Genomic DNA, 20744 nt, shown 5'->3' on the forward strand with positions numbered 1-20744 from the left:
TGGTTCTGAGAACCCAGGAGTGGCAGGAGCAGGGCCCCTGCAGGTCATCACTCCTTGTGACCCATATGGGGAGGTTATGCTTCTTTTTCCTGCAACTTTAAGCTTCGTGGGTCTCAAGGTCTGGGCTTCCGGGGGCGCCTGCTTCTTCTAGAGACATGGTGAGAATTCCATTAAACTTCCGTCAATGACTGCTGACTGATCACTTTGGGCTCCTTGTGCCAAGAGACCAGCAGGCAGAGAAAAGGGCCCCCATCCTGGCAGGAGGAACTGATTCTGATCATCAGGAGGGGGTGGGGCTCCTCGTATAAAACGGGGGCAGGGAGGGCTGTGGTTGGCACTCAGGCGATACTCTGGGGTGTCTCTTGGTCCTCCGTTGCTCGGCGTCCACAGGTAAGGGACAAGTGCAATATCCATAGCTTGAGAAGGGCGTGACGACAAGGGCTCAGGCCCCTCAGGGATGACGGTCTGGGTCACTTCCCCAAGTTACCCATCTGGTCCAGCATAAATGCTCAGTAAGGTAAGGGAAATCTAGGATGGGGAGTAGAAAAAAGATGAGGGGTTTCCTTACAGCCTTGAAACCAGCACCAGTGGTGGTGGGCGTTGGTGTGGGGATACACCTTTCTCCTCTGTGTTTCCCCAGGGCCAAGGACCAACCAGAATTCTAGAGGGCCCTGTGGATGCAGGTCGCTCTAGTGGTTGTGGTGATACGCTGCCTAGTGTCCAGCGGGCTCCAGGCACTCATCTCTCCAGCGTGCTGGGAGTATTGGTGACTCTCAGCTCAAGTCTCTCTCCAGCAAATTGGTCTTAGTTGAAGAGAATCCTCTTGCCCAAGGTCACTACCCCTCTCTGGGGGAGCCCACCTCCAGTGTCTGGTGAGTGAGGGAGTAGAAAGGCCCAGCCCTCTTGCCTCAGGGCAAGCCTGCTCTGCTGGACCCTTTCAGCTGCAGGGCTCCCTGGAACCGGCTGAGTCTTTCTTCTCCCTCTGCCTAACCCTGCCTCTCTCACTCCCTCCACTCATCCTGCAGGCATGCCCCAGTACATTTCCTGCAGGCACAACTCAGAGTCGATTTCCAAGGAACTGGCCTGATGCGATCTATAACAGAAAAACTTTGACCGTGATTTCCTCCCCGCTCAGTGACACCAAGAAATAGTGAGAAATAGTGGCTTGTATTTCTCCCCCAGCCCGCAGAAAAGAGCTCCGCTCATGGAGATGCTAAATAGGAGAGCCCTGGCCTGGGGAAGCAGGCAGCACTGAAAGTGAGGTTGTGCGTAAGTCTGGATAGTGAAGGGGGGGAGCCTTTCCACTACTTGGCTTCCAGAGTGCTGGAGGCCAGGCTTAGAGTCTCCTTCTCCCTGTTGCTTCCCACGTGACAGCAGATTGGATGATTTTTCTGCGGAAACCAACAGGTCCAAGAGTTAATTCTTACATATACTGGCAGGTGGGAGGAGCACAGGGAACTGGCTGGTCTGTACCTCATCATCCTATAGTGAAACCACCCACCCAGGCACTGAGATCATCCAAATGCCTTTTAGCATCTTACACATAAACGTGTGTGTAAAAAACAAGGATTGTCAGATATTTGAAGACAGTCTCTAACTTGAAAGACAGATGTCAACATGGAACCAATGGAAAAGGAACTCAGAAGAAAGAGAAACAATGTGGGGAGAAAATGAAAGCTTCAAATGAAAAAGTAAAATCTCAGAGAGATAAGTCAAGACATATCGTCTCTGCAACAAAACCAGGATGCTATTCAAAAAGCAGTTGGAAACATTCTGGAAATTAAAACTACCATAGCAGAAATAAAAATTGTGATGTAAAGAAATTGTGATGTGGGACTTCCCTAGTGGTGCAGTGGTTAAGAACCCGCCTGCCAATGCAGGGGACAGGGGTTCAAGCCCTGGTCCGGGAAGATCCCACATGCCGCGGAGCAAACTAAGCCCGTGCACCACAACTAATGAGCCTGCGCTCTAGAGCCCAGAGCCCGTGCTCCACAACAAGAGAGGCCAGCGCAATGAGAAGCCCGCACACCGCAAGGATAGTAGCCCCCGCTCGCCGCAACTAGAGAAAGCCCGCATGCAGCAACGAAGACCCAACGCAGCCATAAATCAATAAATTTATTTTTTAAAAAAAGAAATTGTGTTGTACAGAGGAAGGAAAGTGCCTATACGGGTATGTGTGCACGTGAGTGTATGGTGTGTGTGTGTGTTTGTGTGTGTGTGCCCACGTGTGTGAATGGGGTGTAAAATAAACAATCCTCATCTTCCATAGAAGGAAGATTTTTTTTTTTAATTTTGTTTTAAATTTTATTTATTTTTGGCTGCATTGGGTCTTCCTTGCTACACATGGGCTTTCACTCGTTGCAGCGAGCGGGGGCTACTCTTTGTTGTGGTGCGCAGCCTTCTCATTGCGGTGGCTTCTCTTGTTGCGGAGCATGGGCGCCAGGCACACGCGAGCTCAGTAGTTGCGGCATGTGGGCCCTAGGGCATGCAGGCTTCAGTTGTTGCGACACATGGGCTCAGTAGTTGTGCCGTGCGGGCTCTAGGGTGCATGGGCTCAGTAGTTGTGGCTTGTGGGCTCTAGAGCTCAGGCTCAGTAGTTGTGGCGCACGGGCTTAGTTGCTCTGTGGCATGTGGGGTCTTCCTGGACCAGGGATCAAACCCGTGTCCCCTGCATTGGCAGGCGGATTCTTAACCACTGCGCCACCAGGGAAGTCCAGAAAGAAGATTTTAGATTACAGTTGTCTCTTGGTATCCATGGGGGATTGGTTTCAGGACACACAACCCCCCAAACCCGTGGATACCAAAATCCAAGGGTGCTCAAGTCCCTTATACAAAATGGCGTAGTATTTGCATATAACCTATGTACATCCTCCCATATACTTTAAATCATCTCAAGATTACTATGATACCTAATACAATGTAAATGCTATGTAAATAGTTGCCCCTGTGGCAAATTTAGGTTTTACTTTTTGGAACTTTCTGGAATATTTTTTATGAGAGTTGGTTGAATCCACAGATGCAGAACCCACAGATATGGAGGGCTGACTGTATATCTAAAGGTTTTAAAATCAAGAACTGGAAGTTTAAACATTTTACTTAGAAATATGAAGATAAATACAAGAAGTAGCCAAAAAATGGCAAGTGCTTGCCTCAAGGTTTTGGGAAATCAGGGCTGGGAGGGCATGGGGCAGAGGACCACTGCTCTTCAACAAAAGCCTCGTGGAACCGTTTGACAGTTTAAATTATAATACTTATATACTACCTTGTTAAAACTGCAAATCAACTTTAAAAAATTAATCACAATGGGATTTGAAATCTGAAAAACTTGGGTTGAAGTCTAAACTCTGCCATCCACTCCCTGGAGAACCTCAAGTAAAAGCCTTGGTTTCCCCATTTATAAAATAAAAACCCGCCGCTTGCTTTTACAGGCTGCTCTGAGAATTCTGCCAGACAATGAATATGGAAGCAAGTTTTCACCTGGCAATCTCTGTACAAGTGAAGCAAACACGGTGATGAATGTTTTACCCACTGCTGGGTTTGGCCAATGAAATAGAATGTGGTGGTTGTGCTTTTTGGATAATAGTGTTTCCAGAAGGCAAATCCCTTTTGGTTGTAAAGGCTTTAAAGGTCTCACTCTGAGACAGATTGTCTCATCAGAAATACTAACATATCTGGATGACTTGCAAAGCAGCCACCAGCTAAATTTGCTGCCTCCTAAAATAGTTTGGGGATATCTCTAGGACAGGCCTGGCCCCAAACACATTTATGAAGGCATCCAAGACTGCCTTTGGCACTCCTGCTCCCTTCTGGCCTGAGGTCTCTCTAGCCTCCAGCCCAGACACTCAGGACCCCTGTCCCTTCCTCCCGTTCCTCAGAGCTCCCTCTCCGAACAATTCCCTCTCTCTGGGAGGAACTGAGAACCTAACCGCAACGTAGGCCCACAGTAACTTATGTCAGACTACCCCTTTCCCAGGAGAATGTGTGTATAGACATGGAATAAAGCATTAAGCTAAAGAAATAAAGCTCTAATGTGAATTATGCAGAAACTAGACATTAAAGAAGTGTATTTAGGTAAGTGATGACATCCTAGTCCTTATATAATTATATCACACACATAAATAAGAGTTGGAATCTCTCTTTTCACACAAGCCCCCACCCCCACCCCGCCAACCCCCACCAATCTGATGGACCCTACTCTGAGGGTCTATGCACTTCAAACTAATAGAATCCTGGGACTTTACAGATAGTCCTTGGAAGGCATCTTCTCTAACTGCCTTCCTGGTGCAAGAAGCCCCTTCCCAGCATCCTTTGACCTACAATTATCCACCCTCTAGGCCAAGGGTGACCTTCTCCCTTCAAGCCCTAACCTCATGCTACTGTTGGGTGGTCTTAGCATTAGAAAAGACTTCCTCTTACCAATTTGAATTCTGCCTCTGTTGATTTTAACTCCTTGGTCCCATTTCCACTCCCTGAAAGCAAATAGAATAGCAAGTTGATCCTCCTCTTCAATGATGGCCCTTTGTTTATGTGAAGATATTGTTTTGTTTGGCATTTTGCAAAGTGTGTCCCATTGAACGCTGGTTCCAAGGGATGTCGCTAGGAGGTATGTGATGAAATGGTTGGGTGGTCAAACAGGTTTGGAGAATGCTGAGCTAATTGAACTTGCCCAGGTTTCTTTACTGTGGGACTCTGGGGGCCTTTAATAAACTAATGCACCAAATCGTGGTCTGAGAATGGGATTTAGCTAATGCTGTGTTTTTCAGAGTCGTGTAACCTTAGAATGCTCCTTTAGTGGGAGTCTTATGGGATTAGTGTTGGGGAATTACTGGACCTGGGAGCTGGGAGTCACTGGTGTGCGGGATCTGGCTTCTACCAACTCACAGCAGCTGAAAGTGCGCATCTCTCCCACCTCTGCGTTCCGTGATGGCACATGGGGAGCTTGAAATTGGCCACAGTGGGAGTGTTTACACCACAGAAACTGGCAAATGCTACAGATCAGGGCTCTGTATTCCCGGAGAGCTGATTGTTTAAACATTTATCAGCCCGCCACTCAGTCAGAGGCCTTGGGTAAAACCAGATACTTGACTTGGGACAAGTCATGCCACCCCTCCAGGTCTCTGCCCCCATCCATCTGAATCTGTGAACTCAGCATCCTTTCCTGCTCTGAGGCCCTGCGGCTCCTCTCAGAATGCCCTCCTAGGTTCAACATCCCCAGTGGATTCTCCGTACATCCTGATTCCCCCCATCACTCATCACCTTGGCTGGCTGCTCCAGACCAAATGACCTCTAGGTGGTCAGTTTCCCTTTCAGATGGAAGCTTCTGGAAGGAGACACCATCCCCCAGATGTGGCCTGGACAGTGCCCAGATGCATCTGAAGGGAGAAGACTCCTGCACAAGGCAGTCCAAAGTCTCCAAAATGGCACCTTCCTGCCTCTCTCACTGACACCAGGCCTCATTACAGGGTGATACGTTCAGGTTCTGGGGTGCAGTGTGAATCCTGTCTACTGTGTGACCTTGAGTAATTAGATTCTCTGTGCCTGCCTCAGCTTCCTTAGTTGCAGTCTTGGGAAATAATATACTTAGCTATGTGGTCATTGTCAGTATTAAATGAGAGGACACTTGTAAAGTACTTAGGATAGTGTCTGGCATGGAAGTGCTCAACAAAGGGCAGCTTTCATAACTTGTTGTTGTCATTAATCAATGACGACAATCTTTCCCACTGCTCTCGATGCCGTTGGTGCCCTGCCCAGATCCTCGTTCTCCCAACCCCCAGCTGTTGTGAGTGTTCAATGCTAATAGCTCACAGCTGCACTCTTCTGTGGACCATCTCGCTCAGCAGACAGGAGACCCCTCTCCAGGAGATACCCAAGAGGTCACAGTCTCCTCCCACCTACCCTCAGGGCCAGCCCACAGCTAATGAGTGATTGACACAGGGGTACGAGAGCTTTGCTTCACTGGGGGACAGCTCCGTGGTCCCATTCATTCTCTGTAGATCAGGCTTCAGCTGAAACCACATCTTCGTGGAACTGCTTCTCCTGCATCCCTCACTTTTTTACAGGTTTTTCTGGAGACCACTCCCTTCATAAATGAAGTACACGGGAATACCTGCCTCAGGGCTCTGCTTCTAGGAACCAGACCTAAGATACCCACAGAGCCTGGATACAGCCTTATCGTAGCATCTTACATAGACCCTGCCCATGATCAGATTTGGCCTGAGAAGGAAAACCTATTGGTCTCTCCTGCTCCAGGTCCTGCCCTCTTCCTGGCTTGGTTGGAAGACTGTGCGGGGCCGTCACAAGTACAGGGATGGCCTGCATGAGGCACGAAGGTGAAACTGAACATTGTTTAGCAGCAAGTAGAGAAGCAGCAAGAGATGAGGCTAGACAGATAAAGCAGGACTGAGGAATACAAGGCCATATCTGCTGGGCCAAGGTGTTTAGCCTTGCTTTAAAATGTCCAAGATTTGAGTTAGCTGACCCAGTGCCAGCTCTACCCCTCAGTAGCTGTGTGAACCGGAGAGATGATTATAGATCTTACCTCACAGGGTTGGGATTACATGAGATAACACTTTGTGCATTTTATAGTGGCTGTGCTTGACACCTGTTGTTTCTGCTTGTCAAGCACCTACTTTCCCCTTTTCTGATCTTGGCATTCATGTGGTTCAGGTGGGCCTATGCCAGTCTTTCCCTTGCAGGGCGGCTGAGTCATTATGATTGGTCCACAGATGGGCATGTGACCCAAGTCAGGCCAATGATAGTTATCCCCATTTCAGAACTGATTCACTCTGTCTTCTGGTCTCTCTGTCTCTAAGGCCCAGGTAAGCTTGGAATTGCTAGGGGCCATTGCTATCACCACATAGAGCAAGCTGCTCTGGGAATGAAGCCAACATGGAGAAAAGCAGAGACCTCTGTTTCTGGCAGCATTTGCCTGGATAACCCAGAAACCTTCCCTCAGAAAATTCCTTTAAAAATTATACATAAATTATAACAAATGTGTTATAAAGGTATAGGTATAAGATGTCTAACTGAGCTTGCAAAATATATGGGGAACCACAAGGAGTCCTAAGTGAAGATGAGGCAAAAATCAGAGCGTTTGACATATAAATTGAGGTTGTAGCTGCCTTTGGGCCGGGGTGGGCAGTGTCAACCTCTATAACCTAGACTTGTGATTGGATTGTCACATGGAGCAAGAGATAATGCTTTGAGTCTGTGCTGAGTTTGAGATGAGAAGCCTGCATAAAGGTGGGATTGTTCAAGCACTGTGCTGGGAAAACATCTTACACAGGGAGATAAAAGAAAAGCTGTGTGTCTTTTTTTTTTTTTTTTTTTTTTTAATTGAATGTGTGTCTTGGCCTGAGCTCTGAAGAGGGAAAGTCTCCCCTGATCATTTATTATGCAAGTCTATATCTTGTGAGGGGTTGAGGTATGTCATGGTATTAACCTGCATGGTCTGGGAATCCCCAAATCTATAAATTAACATGAAAATTATGCTAGGATAGATAGGGATACCCCTGGGGGATTACTCAGAAGCAAACTCAGACTTTTTTGGCAATGTGCCATCAATGCAAAGAATTCTCCACAGATAAATCTCCATTGAAAGTAGCCTTATAATCCTACATAACAAAACACACACAGAATCTATCCACCTTGAGCGAGAGTCAGGAGACTCAACAAATAGCAATGTTAGACCCTAACACCCTCCACCCACAAAAATTCCAGGTAGCAGAACTACTAGTCTATAAAAAATAACTATGCTTGAAATGAACAAAAATGTAAAAGGAAGAATCAATAACATAGGAAAGAACATGGAAATATGAGAAAATAACTTTCATATTGCAAAAAGAACCTGATGGAATTACTAGAAATGAAAAAAATACAGCCAGCTGATATTTTAAAAAGTGGATTAGTGGGACTTCCCTGGTGGCACAGTGGTTAAGGATCCACCTGCCAATGCAGGGGACACGGGTTCAAGCCCTGGTCCGGGAAGATCCCGAAAGCCGCGGAGCAACTAAGCCCGTGTGCCACAACTACTGAAGCCCATGCTCCGCAACAAGAGAAGCTGCTGCAGTGAGAAGCCCATGCACCACAACGAAGAGTAGCCCCCGCTCGCTGCAACTAGAGAAAGCCTGTGTTCAGCAACGAAGACCCAATGCAGCCAAAATTAAATAAATAATATAAATTTATAATAAAAATAAAAAGTGGATTAGTTAAAAAGCTGATTGAACACAACTGGAGAGAAGATTAGTGAACTTAAAAGTATATTTGAGGAAAATACTTAACATGCAGAGAGTTAAAAAGATAGAAATGTGAAAGAGTGGTTAAGAGATATGGAGGACAGGATAAGAAGGCCCCACATACATCAGATGGGAGTTACAGAGAAAGAGGGAGAGGCAATATTAGACAAATATAATGGATACGAATATTTCAGAATTACTGATCAGCATTAATCCTCAAACTTGGGAATCACAGACAATCCCAATCAAGATAAATAAAAATAACCCCACCCCTTGAACACCACACTTTGTACTAAGACTGTAGAGCATCAAACACACAAAAAAGGTCTTAAGAGAGATAATAGAGAAAAGATAGATTACTATAAAGGCATGATGATTAGTTGCTTTCAATAGCAACTATAGATAAGGAAAAAATGGAATGTCTTTAAAGAGTTGAGAAAAAAACACTGCCAAATTAGAATTCTAATTGAGAGTTAGAATAAAAGGAAAAGTAAAGGCATTTCAGACCAAGACTAACAGGGTCCTATTAACAGATCCTCTCTGAAAGATCTATGGCAGGATTATTTAAAGAAAAAGACAATTCTACCTGGAAGCAAGGACTGAGATGCAAGAAAGACTAGTAAGGAAAGAAAATGGTTAAAATGTGGATGAATCAAATCACATGTTTTCTTTATAAAATATAGTGACACTGTAAAATATTTATGGGGTATAAAACAGTGTGGATCTAAAGTACTGGATAGAATAAAGATGGGAAGGGGCTGATAGTGGTTAAAGTATTCTAAAGTCTTATATTGTTGGGTGATATGGATTTTTATTAACTTCAGGCTTTATTAAGTCAAGTGTACATGTTAAAAAAAAATTGGGCTTCCCTGGTGGCGCAGTGGTTGAGAGTCTGCCTGCTAATGCAGGGGACGCGGGTTCGAGCCCTGGTCTGGGAAGATCCCACATGCCGGGGAGCAACTGGGCCCGTGAGCCACGGCTACTGAGCCTGCGCGTCTGGAGCCTGTGCTCCGCAACAAGAGAGGCCGCGATAGTGAAGAGGCCCGCGCACCGCGATGGTGAGTGGCCCCCGCTTGCCGCAACTGGAGAAGGCCCTCGCACAGAAACGAAGACCCAACACAGCCAAAAATAAATATAAAAATAAATAAATAAATAAGACCCGGTGCAACCAAATAAATAACTATTAAAAAAAAAAATTAAGGAAACCGCTAAAACAATGTATAAGCCACAAACTAGTAAAAGGAAAAGAAGGGAATAAAGAAAAAAAGGTTCACTCAATCAAATAGAGGAAGAAAAGCTTAAAAAAGGCAGAATAAAATGAATGCAAAAGTTAAAATTGTATAAATAAATCCAAATAGATTAGTAATCACAATATTTTTCAATGGATTAAAATTTCTCGTTGAAATTCAGAGCTTTTCAGATTGGATTTTTTAAAATTTCAGCTCTATATTGTTTAAAAGACATGCATAAATCTTACGGGCACTGACAAGTTGAAAGCAAAAGGATAGAAAAACTGCCATGAAGGAAAACAGAGTTGAGAGATAGAGGAAAGAAATGTTCTTGATGGCATCAGTTAAAACTTAGAATCCAGCCTTTACCCCTTGAATATCCAGTTACGTGAACCTGTAAATATCTCATTCCCCCCCGCCAGTTTGTAAACTTGTTTGAGTTGGATATTTTCACTTGCAGCCAGAAGATGACTGATCAGTGCAGAGATGGACAAAGGTTACTCTAAGAAGGGCAAGGTGAGAGTCATGCTTTAGAGAAATTAGGCTGGTGGTAAGAGGAAGAGAGGGTTGGAGAGGGGAGAGTTTAGAAATAGGTAGTGGACAAGGCAAACATCCAAGCAGGAGGTGAGGAGAGCTGGATTAAGGAAGTGCCAATAAAACTGGACAAGAAATGGAAAGGTTCCCGGAAACCTGAGTTGAAGGTTTGACTTGTCTAAGCTTAGAAGTCTTTATTCGCATAGGCCCTGAGAGCATGCTAGGGTTTGTAAGACATTAATTGTGGGGCTTCGCTGTCCTGAAGAGAACCTTTTGAAAATATTTCCAGGTGCTCAGCCAACCTAACAAAAGGTCATTAAAAAACAAAACAAAAAACATCAGCAAGACTATTTCAGTCACACCTTCGATCAAAGTGATGATGTCTGGAAATCATTAACTCAGGAACAAGGGCTCAATAAGCATACATAAAGATATGCTTTGCATCTCAGATGAGTTGATTTATATATTTCTAGGCAAAAACCCAGGAACATGGGTGTCTGCAAATGGGACATGTAGGGGTATCTGTTATCTTTCTGAGCTTTTTTTTTCTTACATGTTAAATGAGGCATTTGGACCAGCTCACCCGCATCCCTTCTCACTGTGAAATTCTGTGAGTTTATTTTTTCTTTTCTTTTTCTCGAGTGTGAGATACCTGAGGAGAGAAGCTCGTGTGGTTCTTTCTGTGCCTCCAAGGACGTTTGTCAGTGTTTCCCCCATGGCTCCAGACGCCTGCCCACCTGCGTGTGTGCATACAACCATTCATTTGTTCCTCCTTTCCTCTCCTCCTCCTCTCGCGGCCCCCCCTTTCCCTCTCCCCCCAAGTCTAGGAGACGCGTCAACATTTCTCAGTTATGTGATGTTCTCAGCAGGAGGATGGAGCCAAATAATGGTGTTTCTAGTTATTACTCTGATGAATCACAGGGGAACAGCCTTCACCAAGGTAGCACGGCTTGCATAAAATATGTTCATTCAATTAAAAAAAAAAGAAATTGAAAAATAAGATACTGCCAACATGGGGCTCTGAGTTATGTAGGGTTTATGCAGTGATTCCATTTGCAATTCAAGCAAGAAACACAGCAGAGAGGCACCTGGGAGCAAGCTCCTTGGAATGGGGGAAGGGTTCCCACTGCCAACGAACAATCCTGTGCCTCAGATGAAGTTTCTGGGACAGGGAAGGGGGAAGTGTAGATAGTCCTTGGCCTCCCGCAGCCTAGTCTGAGCAAGAGATTCTGTGCTAGAGATACTGTGGCTCCTAACACGGAGGACTGGTTGGCCTGTGACCTCTACGGCCCAGGTGGCCATGTTTTATACCATGTGACTCCCTGCCCCATCACCTCAGCTGATTGGCTCAGCCATGGCCACCGACTCAGAGACATCAGACTGATCTAGGAGGTGGCCTGGCACAAAAAGATGGGCAGAGCCATTGCATTCTGTTTTTCTTTGACCCTAGAACTGCACTTGGACCTGGTACCAAGAAACATGGAGAGAAGGAAGCAGTTAACAGTGGAGGCTGTGAAGGAGAGCTGGGCCATGGTGGCCACATACAAACTGAAGTTATGAGGGAGCAGAGACTCAAAAAGACAGGGAATGGAAGTCAGGAGACAGCAGAGGTGCTATGTGATAGGCAAGACCATGCAGGCCACAAGAGAGGCGGTAAGAGGAGCTATGTGCCTGGCATTGTTCTAGAAGCTGAAAAAGAGACAAAGGTCCTCTTCATGCAGAGGGCCATCCCTGCATGGGCTGCATGATTATACTTTGTACCATTCCCTATCAAGTTTATATTCCCCAAGCCCCAGACAGTTGTACTTTGAGAATATCAGCTCCCACTACAGGGTAGGAATTTGGTGTGCAAGCAACAGAAATGAACTTTGGCTAACTTAAGCAAAAGAGGAGTTTTAAGGCTCATGGATCTAGGAAAGCTATGAAGGTAGCTCAAAAGAATTGAAGAAGGAGCTTCAGGCATCAGACCTTTCACTCTATCCATCTCTCATCTCTGCTTGTTGTGCTGACTGCCTTCTGCACACAGACCCCGTGTGGCGGGGAGAATGGCTGCCATCAACCCACATTCCCAGTCTCCCTGACCAGGCTCCTCAGTAAAAGGAGAGCAATCCCAGGGAAGATTCTGATTGGCTCAGCCTGGGTCAGGTGTCCCCCCAGCAGACCAATCACAGTTGCCAGGGAGCAAGGCAATGTGACTAGTCAGGCCTATATACACAGCCACCTGTGGCCAGAGGCATAGGCATCTTCACAGGATAAAGGGAGACAGAGGAAGAAACATGAGAGGAAGCAACAATAGTTACCATAGTCTAATAGAGGACCAAAAAGAAAACCCCAAATGGCTGAAGCCAGATTGGCCCCAGGTCCCCTACTCTGCTGACCTTCCCAGGTCTGGAGCAGCCCTTGGAGAAAGCATTTTGTACCATGGAACTTTGAGTCTGTTTACTAGTCGCCTCTGAGAAGGTGGCTGCTGGAATACATTAGGATAACTCGATTGTAAGATTTTAATGACATAACACTGAGACCTCGGGAGGCCTGAGCCCTGCAGTCGATCAATTCACGTACCTTTCACTCAGACCTAAGTGACTGAAAATCATTTTGCTCCCCGAGCTCTTAAAGGTCAGGAGTTGAATGCTTCAAGAAAATCTCTTTCTCTATCACAGGAAACCTCTTGCATTTAGCGTCCTGTCAATCAGGAGCACCCCAGGAGGCTGAGGAAGGGGAGTGCAGAGAAAATGTGGCCTGTGTTCCTTTCTTTCCTCTTTTTTTTTTTTGGCTAAGCTGGTGTGTGTGTGTGTGTGTGTGTGTGTGTGTGTGTGTGTGTGTGGCGTGGGGTTGCTGGCTGGGGGGAGCCCAGATAAGCCCGGGTTGTTAGAATTTACTTGTCTTCTCCCAAGTCATTGTTTGGTGCCAAGTTTGAACTCTCTGAGCAATAAAGCTCTTTCCCTCCAAAACAGGTCTGTTCCAGCTTGTGTCACAGTTTGGGAGAGAGACCAGGACAAGCTGGGGTCACCATCGAGATGGGGGCACCACCCCAGTCCCCCAGTCTTCTCTTTCAAGAAAACCTTTTCTTTCTAATCCACTCCTGTGGCTCAGGGCAGGTGTCCAAAATGCAAATGGAGTCCGGCGCCTCTGTGCCCCAGCTTGGCAGGGAATCTGAAGCTATGTGTCCCCCTCTGCTAACTGGCCTGCGGCTTAATGACATGCAAATGGGAGGGACACTGTCTGTCAAATGGGGCCTAATCCCTTTGTTCCTACCTGCCAGCCGGGTAGCCTTTTCTGAACCAGTTTTGGCTGTGAGGACAGCTGCGAGGTGCTGATGGGGAATGCTGGGCAACGGCGCTGGTTGCCTGGTAACAGAGGCGGCTCTCAGGGGCCTCAGGTGGCGGATGGGCCCTCAGGGCCGCACCACAGAAGTGGGGCTTCTTCTCCCGCCCAGGGAGCTAAGGGCCTCCCAAGGATTTGGGGTTCTTTGGAGAGCTTGTGACCTTGATCTGAGGCCTCAGTTTTCTCACCTCTAAAACAAGGTGTGTGTTCTTCAAACAGTGTTTCACCAAGAAGAAGGAAGCCTAAAGGCCAGCTCCCATCTCCAACGCAGCCTGAGCAGCTCTGTCTTATAAGTTGGGGTTCTGAGTTTTAAAAAAAACTGAAAGATTCATCTGCTAAAATACGTATTTGAAAGGCATTAGATTCAATTATCTGCCATGCCTCTCCCATCTCCCGTGGGCTGTGGTTTGCCTTACAGAGGCCGCGTCATATAGACAAACCCAGGCAGCTCCATCTCTCCCTTTCTTAGATGGTTCAACTGAAGCCCAGAGAGGTGAAGTGAGTTTCTCAGAATCACACAGCTAGGTAATGTTATGCTGAGATCAAACTGCATTCTAAGATCCTAGGTGGGAGTTCTGTCTGCTGAAACTCTCTGCAGAAGAGGCAGGGTGGGGTTAGGAGAAAGATCTGACCCCACAGTGGATTCCAGCCCTGACATTGCATGCATGTAAGCGGGTCGGAGAGTTTGGTGCTCCGATTTGGTTGGCCATGGGATGAAGATTATGAGGCCAATACTGACCTTGGCTTCTTGGCCAATTGTGTGTGTGTGTGTGTGTGTGTGTGTGCACACGCGCTGGGCTATTCAGCACCCAACTGTCTGTTCTTTTAACAGCATCTTGTGGCTCAAATGCTGTCTTCGCCATGGTAGCTAGACATTGCCTCGTGCATGCCCATTCAGCCAAGGGTTACTGCATACCTGCTTGGAGCTCTGCACCCTATGGGAGGACTCCAGGGAGTTTACAGTCCCATCCTTGCCACCAGGCCCCCTCAATCCGGGGGAGGAATCAACACACGTCTGACACTCTGGCCAGGGCACAGTCCTTGCGGGTTGTCAATTGCAGTTGACCTGCAAGTCCACCCATTCCTGACTCGTTCTCAAGACTCTAGACTGAGCAGAGCTGGTCTCCGTTGACTAGTCCTGAGCCTCACTCAGATTCAGGGAGGTCCCCACCGATTTTGTGCAGGCTCTGGGTGAGGACTTCCACTTTCCAACTCATTTAATCCTCACGACAATCTGTTTAGGCAGGGACGATTATCATCCCCATTGTGCAGCTGGGAAAACTGAGGCTCAGCAGGGAGGGAAAGTGCCATGACCAAGGTCAACTGGCTATTAAGAGGCAGAGGAAAGGGAACAAAGGAAATAGCTTCTATAATTACAAATCTGTTATTTCCTTTACTACATCCAAGCTTTCCTTTAAGAAGTTCTCTAGGGACAGGTTCACCAAATGACCCCAACTCCCTTGTTCTATTAATAAGCTGATGGAGGCAGCTTGGTCGAATGGAAAGAGCCACAGGAGGTTGGGTTGGAGTTCCCACCCCCTTCGTGGCCACTGTGGGCCTCTCTGGTCCTGGATCCTCCCACCTGGACAAGGGGAGGTTGGGCCAGCAACGCTGAGTTTCCTCCCAGGCCCTGCCCTCCCTGTCACCACAGATTTCTCAGACCTCAACCAGGTCCTTGGCTGAATTACAGTTCATTGGACCCTGATGAAAATGAAAAAATCTGCTAAAATTTGCAGAGAGCCATGAATTTGACTGTTTTCTAACTAAAGCTGAGGATGCCAGAGGGGATATTAATTATCTCTGGGATTTATCGATCTCTCAGTCCCAGGCTACTTGGGAAACAATTAGAGGTCAGCATGTAACAGAAAATGAAATTTGCAGCTGTCAGATCAACCATTTGGAACTATTCCCTTGCCCTTTTAGCTCCGTTTTCTGTCAAGAGAAATCCTTCTTGGGAACAGAACCGACATGGGGCTGGGGAGTCAGGCATTGTGTATGCGGAGAGAGCAGCCGTGGACTCCAGTTAGCTTGGCCCTGCTGGGAGAACACTGGCTGGAAGCCTGGGGGCCCGTCCTGCGTGCTGTGTACTCTCCGTGGGATTTGGGGCAGGTCATCACATTCTCTGGGCTTCGTGGGGATTTTCCCTCCTCTGAAAAATCCCACCTGGGGGTAAAAGTCTCAACTTTTACCAAACAAGAGTTCGGCTGCAGCACACATGATTTGATGCGAAATTTCCCTCCTTGGAAACACTCTGAGTTGCTAAATGACAAATATAGGTCTTTGCTGTCTCCTCCCCCCTTTCCAACCCATCTCTATCCCCTGGCACCCTATCCTGCCCTTCAGCCCAGGCCTAGCTTGTGCTCGGCCAAGTCTTAGTTCAGTCCCCGCCAAAACATCAACTCATACTGGCTTAACGTTACTCCATCTAAAAGTAATTGTGTTTTAACAGGAGACTGGGAGACCAAAAGACACCATGAACCAGCGAAGGTAGGGTTCACCTGGGAGAAGGAAGCTCTTTCTAGGTGGACTTAGAAAGTGGTGTTCTAAGTTTTCTAAGTTCCCCACTCCGGCCCCATCCATCAGACATCTGGGGAAATTCTAAACCGAACAGAGGTCAACAGTTTCCTTAACTGCAAGACTCAGGGCCTTTCTATCTCCGGGAGGGTAACAGAGCATTTGCCATATCCCTAACTTTTCGTCCTGGAACACCCAGAGGGCCTAGTGTTTAGAGGAAATCATTTTGGGCAATTCTGAACTAGCCTCACCCCTTCACTTTAGACCTGAAGAATCTAAAGCCCAGGCAGCTCACAAGAGCCAGAGACGGGTCCTGGGCTCGGGTCTCTGCTTTCTTGCCCAGGTGTTTACACAGCCTGCCTGCTTTGTGCTGAAGATGCTGCTTAGTCTCGTCTTGCCAAGGCCCACTTTGCTGAGAGCTTCCAGAAAGCCACTCTCTTGGACTCCTTGCACACCCTGCTAGATGAGGCTGGTTATCCACACCCCCACCCCCAGGCACAGCTGCAGGAAGTTCTAGACCTCCTGAGGGGACCCCCCCGCCAGGTGGAACATGAATTCCTTTTTGTTTTCCCTTGACTGGATCAGCTCCCTCCTTGAAATGTTGCTTATGAGTAGCTGAGCTCAGGAGCTCGTGGCAAGGAGGATGTCACCTGGGGTGCTGTTCTCCGAGCAATTTGGTCAGGTCATGCCAGCCCTGCATCTCCATGTGGCCAGCGCCTGGGGACCCATGTTCCTGGCATCTCTGCGCCAGGCAGGGGAGCTGGACAGACACCACTGCTTGGGCTGCAGCCTGCGTAACTGTGTAGCCTGGATCGAGCGATAGAAATCTGATGGCTTGAAAATGAGGGGCACCTTCGTCCTGCAGTGTCTCTGCCCACCACGGGTGGCCCCCAAACCTATATTTACCGTCTTTGCAACCTCTCTTACGTGAGCCCTCTCTTCTCCAATCTTGCCGTTACCACCCCGAGACCCAGGTTTCCACCCCTCCCCTTTAGTATTGCTGCGGCTTTCTAGGGGTTCTCTCTGCTTCTACCAGACCTACTTTCCTCCAGCCAGGCCCCCCGTCTGCCCCCAGCCTCTCACAGCCCTGAGCCCTCGCTCTTTATGGGCGTGAATCTCCCCCACCTGTCTCTAAAGCTCCCCAGGAGCGGGTCATGGTCACACAACGCTGTGAATATACTAAAAACGACTGAATTGTACCCTTTAAAGGGGCGGCTTTTATAGTCTATGAATTATATCTCAATAAGGCTGCTATTGAAAAGAAAAGAAAAACAGCTCCCTAGGCACCCCCTCTGTTTATTGCAGTGCTTCTCAAACTTTTCTGCTGAAGCACCCCAATAGCAAAGGAGAGGGGATGGTCCCCCCAGGTCTGAAAGGAGCCTGAAATTGCCTGTCTCAATCATTTGTTCATTCATTTACTCATTCAGCAAGTATTTTTTGGGTGCACTTTCCACGTGTTAGAAATGTAGTAATAATCCAAACAAGTGTAAGGCGACCCTCTTGCAGCTTAATTAAGCAGAAAATGTCTCCGAAGTCTCATGCCTTAATTTAAAGCTGCGTGTACATTTTGCATTCTAGTCAGTCATCTCATTTTAATGTAACGTACGTTGCTGCTCTGGGACGATGCTCCTTGCTGGCCCAGGGCTTCAGGTACCCTCTGCCCCCTCACCATACTCCCCTGTGGGGGGACCTTAAGCTTCAGAGGGTGCTGTGGTTGACCCTTCAGCATCTCACCCCCTCTGCCTCCTTGGGTAGTAGCCTGCATTTGGGAGGCTTGCCCTCAGCCTAGAGGGAGTGCCTGTCTGGTGTAGTGATTGATTCAGGAAGGGGCATGTGATCCAATTCTGACCAGTGAGACATGAGGCTAGAGGTTTCTCAGGAAGCCCCCTCTTGCTCTCAAGAGAGGACTGTGGGAACCTGTGCTCTCTTTCTCTCTCTTGCAGGAAATGAACAAGAAAGTCCTTTGCCCTAACTGCTGTTTGCAGACCTGTTGTATCCATGAGAACCAAGCAGACATATAAACAGGAAAGCTGTCTCTTTGAGAAAATCAGCAGAAATGATGGAGCTGGAGCCCTGATAGAGCTGGACCTGAAGCTCTCCAGTTGCATGCTTCAATATAAAGTAGGTCAAGTTTGTGTTATGGCAGCTGCGAGCACTCTAATGACTGGGAAGGACCTTAGTTCAAAGTAGAACTTCTTCACCAAGTTTTGAAGCCTTCCATAATGTGTAATCATTCCCCTACACACCTCCTCAAACTTAGGTGGGTTTAACACCTCCTTCAGCAGCTCCTCATTATGCTGTTCCTTCAGATTACACACTGTTCCCTGAATCTACCATACTTTTTCACATCTGCCTTCCTTTGCTCGCCCCTTCTTATCCCAGAGGCATATCTGGGGATGGTGGCATCCTCAAAGCACAGGCAGCTGCCCAGGCTAGCGTCTGCTTATTAGGATTGGGCTGCATCTGCCACTCTCTGAAGAGAAGCCTGAAGCCTCCCAGTGCATCTCATTGAGCTGACCTGGCCCCAGATGTGCAGACACTGGGGAGACAGTGAGGAGGGAGAGAAGAGGTAGAGATGCAGAGGTAGGGAAGGGGAGCAGAGGGGAGACATTCAAAGGATGCCAGAAGGAAAGGTAGCATGAGAGGGAGAGTAGAAAGAAAGGGGTAGGAGGGGGGAGGGAGAATGGGCCAGAAGGAGAGGAGGGAGGAGGGATGAGCCAGGGCTTGAGAGAAGCCAGGGAAGGAGTGGGGAGGGGCGGGGATGAACAGGCTGCAAGAGCGGAGCAGGGAAGGAGCCAATAGCGCACCACATGAGCGCATAGCTGAGTTCCAGTGGGAGCAATTTTATCAACAGCACTTTACCATACAAGTGATTCTCATCACAGCTGGTGCTAGGTGGGTTGGGAACAGCAATAAAAAAATAGTTTTATTAAAAAAAAATCATCCAGGTTATTTGAAAACACTGTATACACACACCCCTTCAGGCTCTAGTGGGAGAGGCCAGGGTGTGCAGACAGCTGCACAGGGACTGGCCCCAGCATGGTGGTGGGAGGGATAGATGCCCCCCAACACACACACACACATGCCACAGGGGGAAGTGCACAGCTATTAGGGTCTCCACAGAAAGGGGCTGATCTGGACTCTTGGTGGAGCCCGGCCAGCTGAGTTGGGAGTTGGCACCCCTGGCAAGGTTGTGGGCCAGAAAGAGGGGAGGCTCTTCCGGAGCCCCTGCTAGACACCAGGCCCTGTGCCAGGAATGTCCACATGTGTGACTCTGTGTCATAAGAGGCGCTCTCTAGCCGAGACAGAGCTTGTCTGGCGCACACAGCCTCAGGAAGTAAGGCCGTGTGTCACAGAGGACCAAAGAAGGCTGGAAGAATCAAAGAATGTCAAAAGAATTGTAAAACCACAGCAAGTCACATTTTAAAGGGTCTCCAAAGGTCACCGGAAGAGTGGTTTTGGAACTGTAATTGTTTGGAGCCCTGGGGTTCTGGTGAAGAGACAGGAGGAGCCGGTGGTCACAGCTCCATTTCACTTTGATGCCGGTCAGAGCAATTCTGGTTTTCTTTTCTGTGTCGTTTAATATTGGGGTTTTACCAGTTTGCTTTTAACCATATGTAAAATGAATTAATACCAAGGAAAAACAAATCCTGCTCTACTTCAGCCTATTTTGCAGACAGAGAGACTGAGACCCTGAAAGTTTCCCTCAGCTTGCTGGTGACAGAGTCAGGATGAGTGACCCTCTTCACGGTGTTCTTCCCACCAGCAGTTTTTCTTCAGTTTATTTAATGAGAACACATGGTTCCTGGGGGCTGGTGGGAGCTGGGGGTGAGAGGTTTATTATTCACATTGAGATGGTGTTGATGTAAGCACCAGGTTTCAGGATTTTCTATCTCCGACTGCGCTCTCCAGCTATCAAGAGTCTTCTCCTGGCAGATAAGCAGTCCTTGCATAGCTAATGTATTATTTCCATAACATATTTATTGATTCTAAATATCTGAGAGGGGAGATTTTATTGTCTCCTTGTCTTTTTTTTTTTTAAGCCATGTGCCTCTCCATGGTGGTTTACTTAGAGCAGTAGTGTTTCATCAACCAGAGTGGATTTAAACTTTATCGCCCTCTCCCAGTTTTATTGCTTCTGCCGGGTGATAGTGTAAATATTCCCGGGATTGTTAATGTTTCCTAATGTGAACAGGGAGTAGAGGTCTATGAACAAATGGTTTGTTGCTAGCTGGATGGAAAATGCAATTTTTAGATCTTTCATTGAAACTAAACAGCACCTTGTGTTTGGATAGTGGGTGATGTTTCTCAAAGCTTGGTTTACCAGGTATCACGTTATTGACCCTCACAACAGCTCCGTGAAGTAGGAAGAGCAGGAAGCCCTACTTTACAGAGGGGAAGCGAAGACCCAGTTAGGGACAGTTTCACACACAATACTGGACTATGATTAACGCTGTGATTTTAGGTAAGCCGTTCTGAGAAGCCAGCTTGCACACACCCCAACTAGGAGCTTTGTATTTCCTGCTTCGTTCTCTCCGCCATGTGAGGAGTTGCCCTCTTCGGGATAAAGATAAAGAAGTTGCCACTCATGGAGACTGAGTGACTTCTAGAAGGTTGAAGGTCAAAGGTCACTGGGGGAGATCAGCTCGGTGCTTTGTGACCACCTAGGGGGTGGGATAGGGAGGGTGGGAGGGAGACGCAAGAGGGAGGAGATATGGGGATATATGTATATGTATAGCTGATTCACTTTATTATAAAGCAGAAACACACCATTGTAAAGCAATTATACTCCAATGAAGATGTTAAAAAAATAAATAAATAAAACTTTAAACCTGAAAAAAAAAAAAAAAAGTCACCGGGCTGGAGAGTGAAGGGCCCAATGGAGCCCTGGGATTAGCAGGCTCCCCAG

At 47.4% G+C, this 20744-nt stretch overlaps 1 long non-coding RNA gene across 1 annotated transcript in view; it reads left to right on the plus strand.

Annotated features, from left to right (window-relative positions):
- LOC133085080 (uncharacterized) overlaps positions 1-17961 on the plus strand; it is an 85278-nt gene extending 67317 nt beyond the window's left edge. Inside the window, exon 3 of the long non-coding RNA XR_009699523.1 lies at positions 17779-17961. This is a non-coding gene — a long non-coding RNA (uncharacterized LOC133085080). The remainder of the gene's footprint in view (positions 1-17778) is intronic.
- The last annotated feature ends 2783 nt before the right edge of the window (positions 17962-20744 follow it).

Source organism: Eubalaena glacialis, chromosome 2 (genome assembly GCF_028564815.1).
Source record: "Eubalaena glacialis isolate mEubGla1 chromosome 2, mEubGla1.1.hap2.+ XY, whole genome shotgun sequence".
NCBI lineage: Eukaryota > Metazoa > Chordata > Mammalia > Artiodactyla > Balaenidae > Eubalaena > Eubalaena glacialis.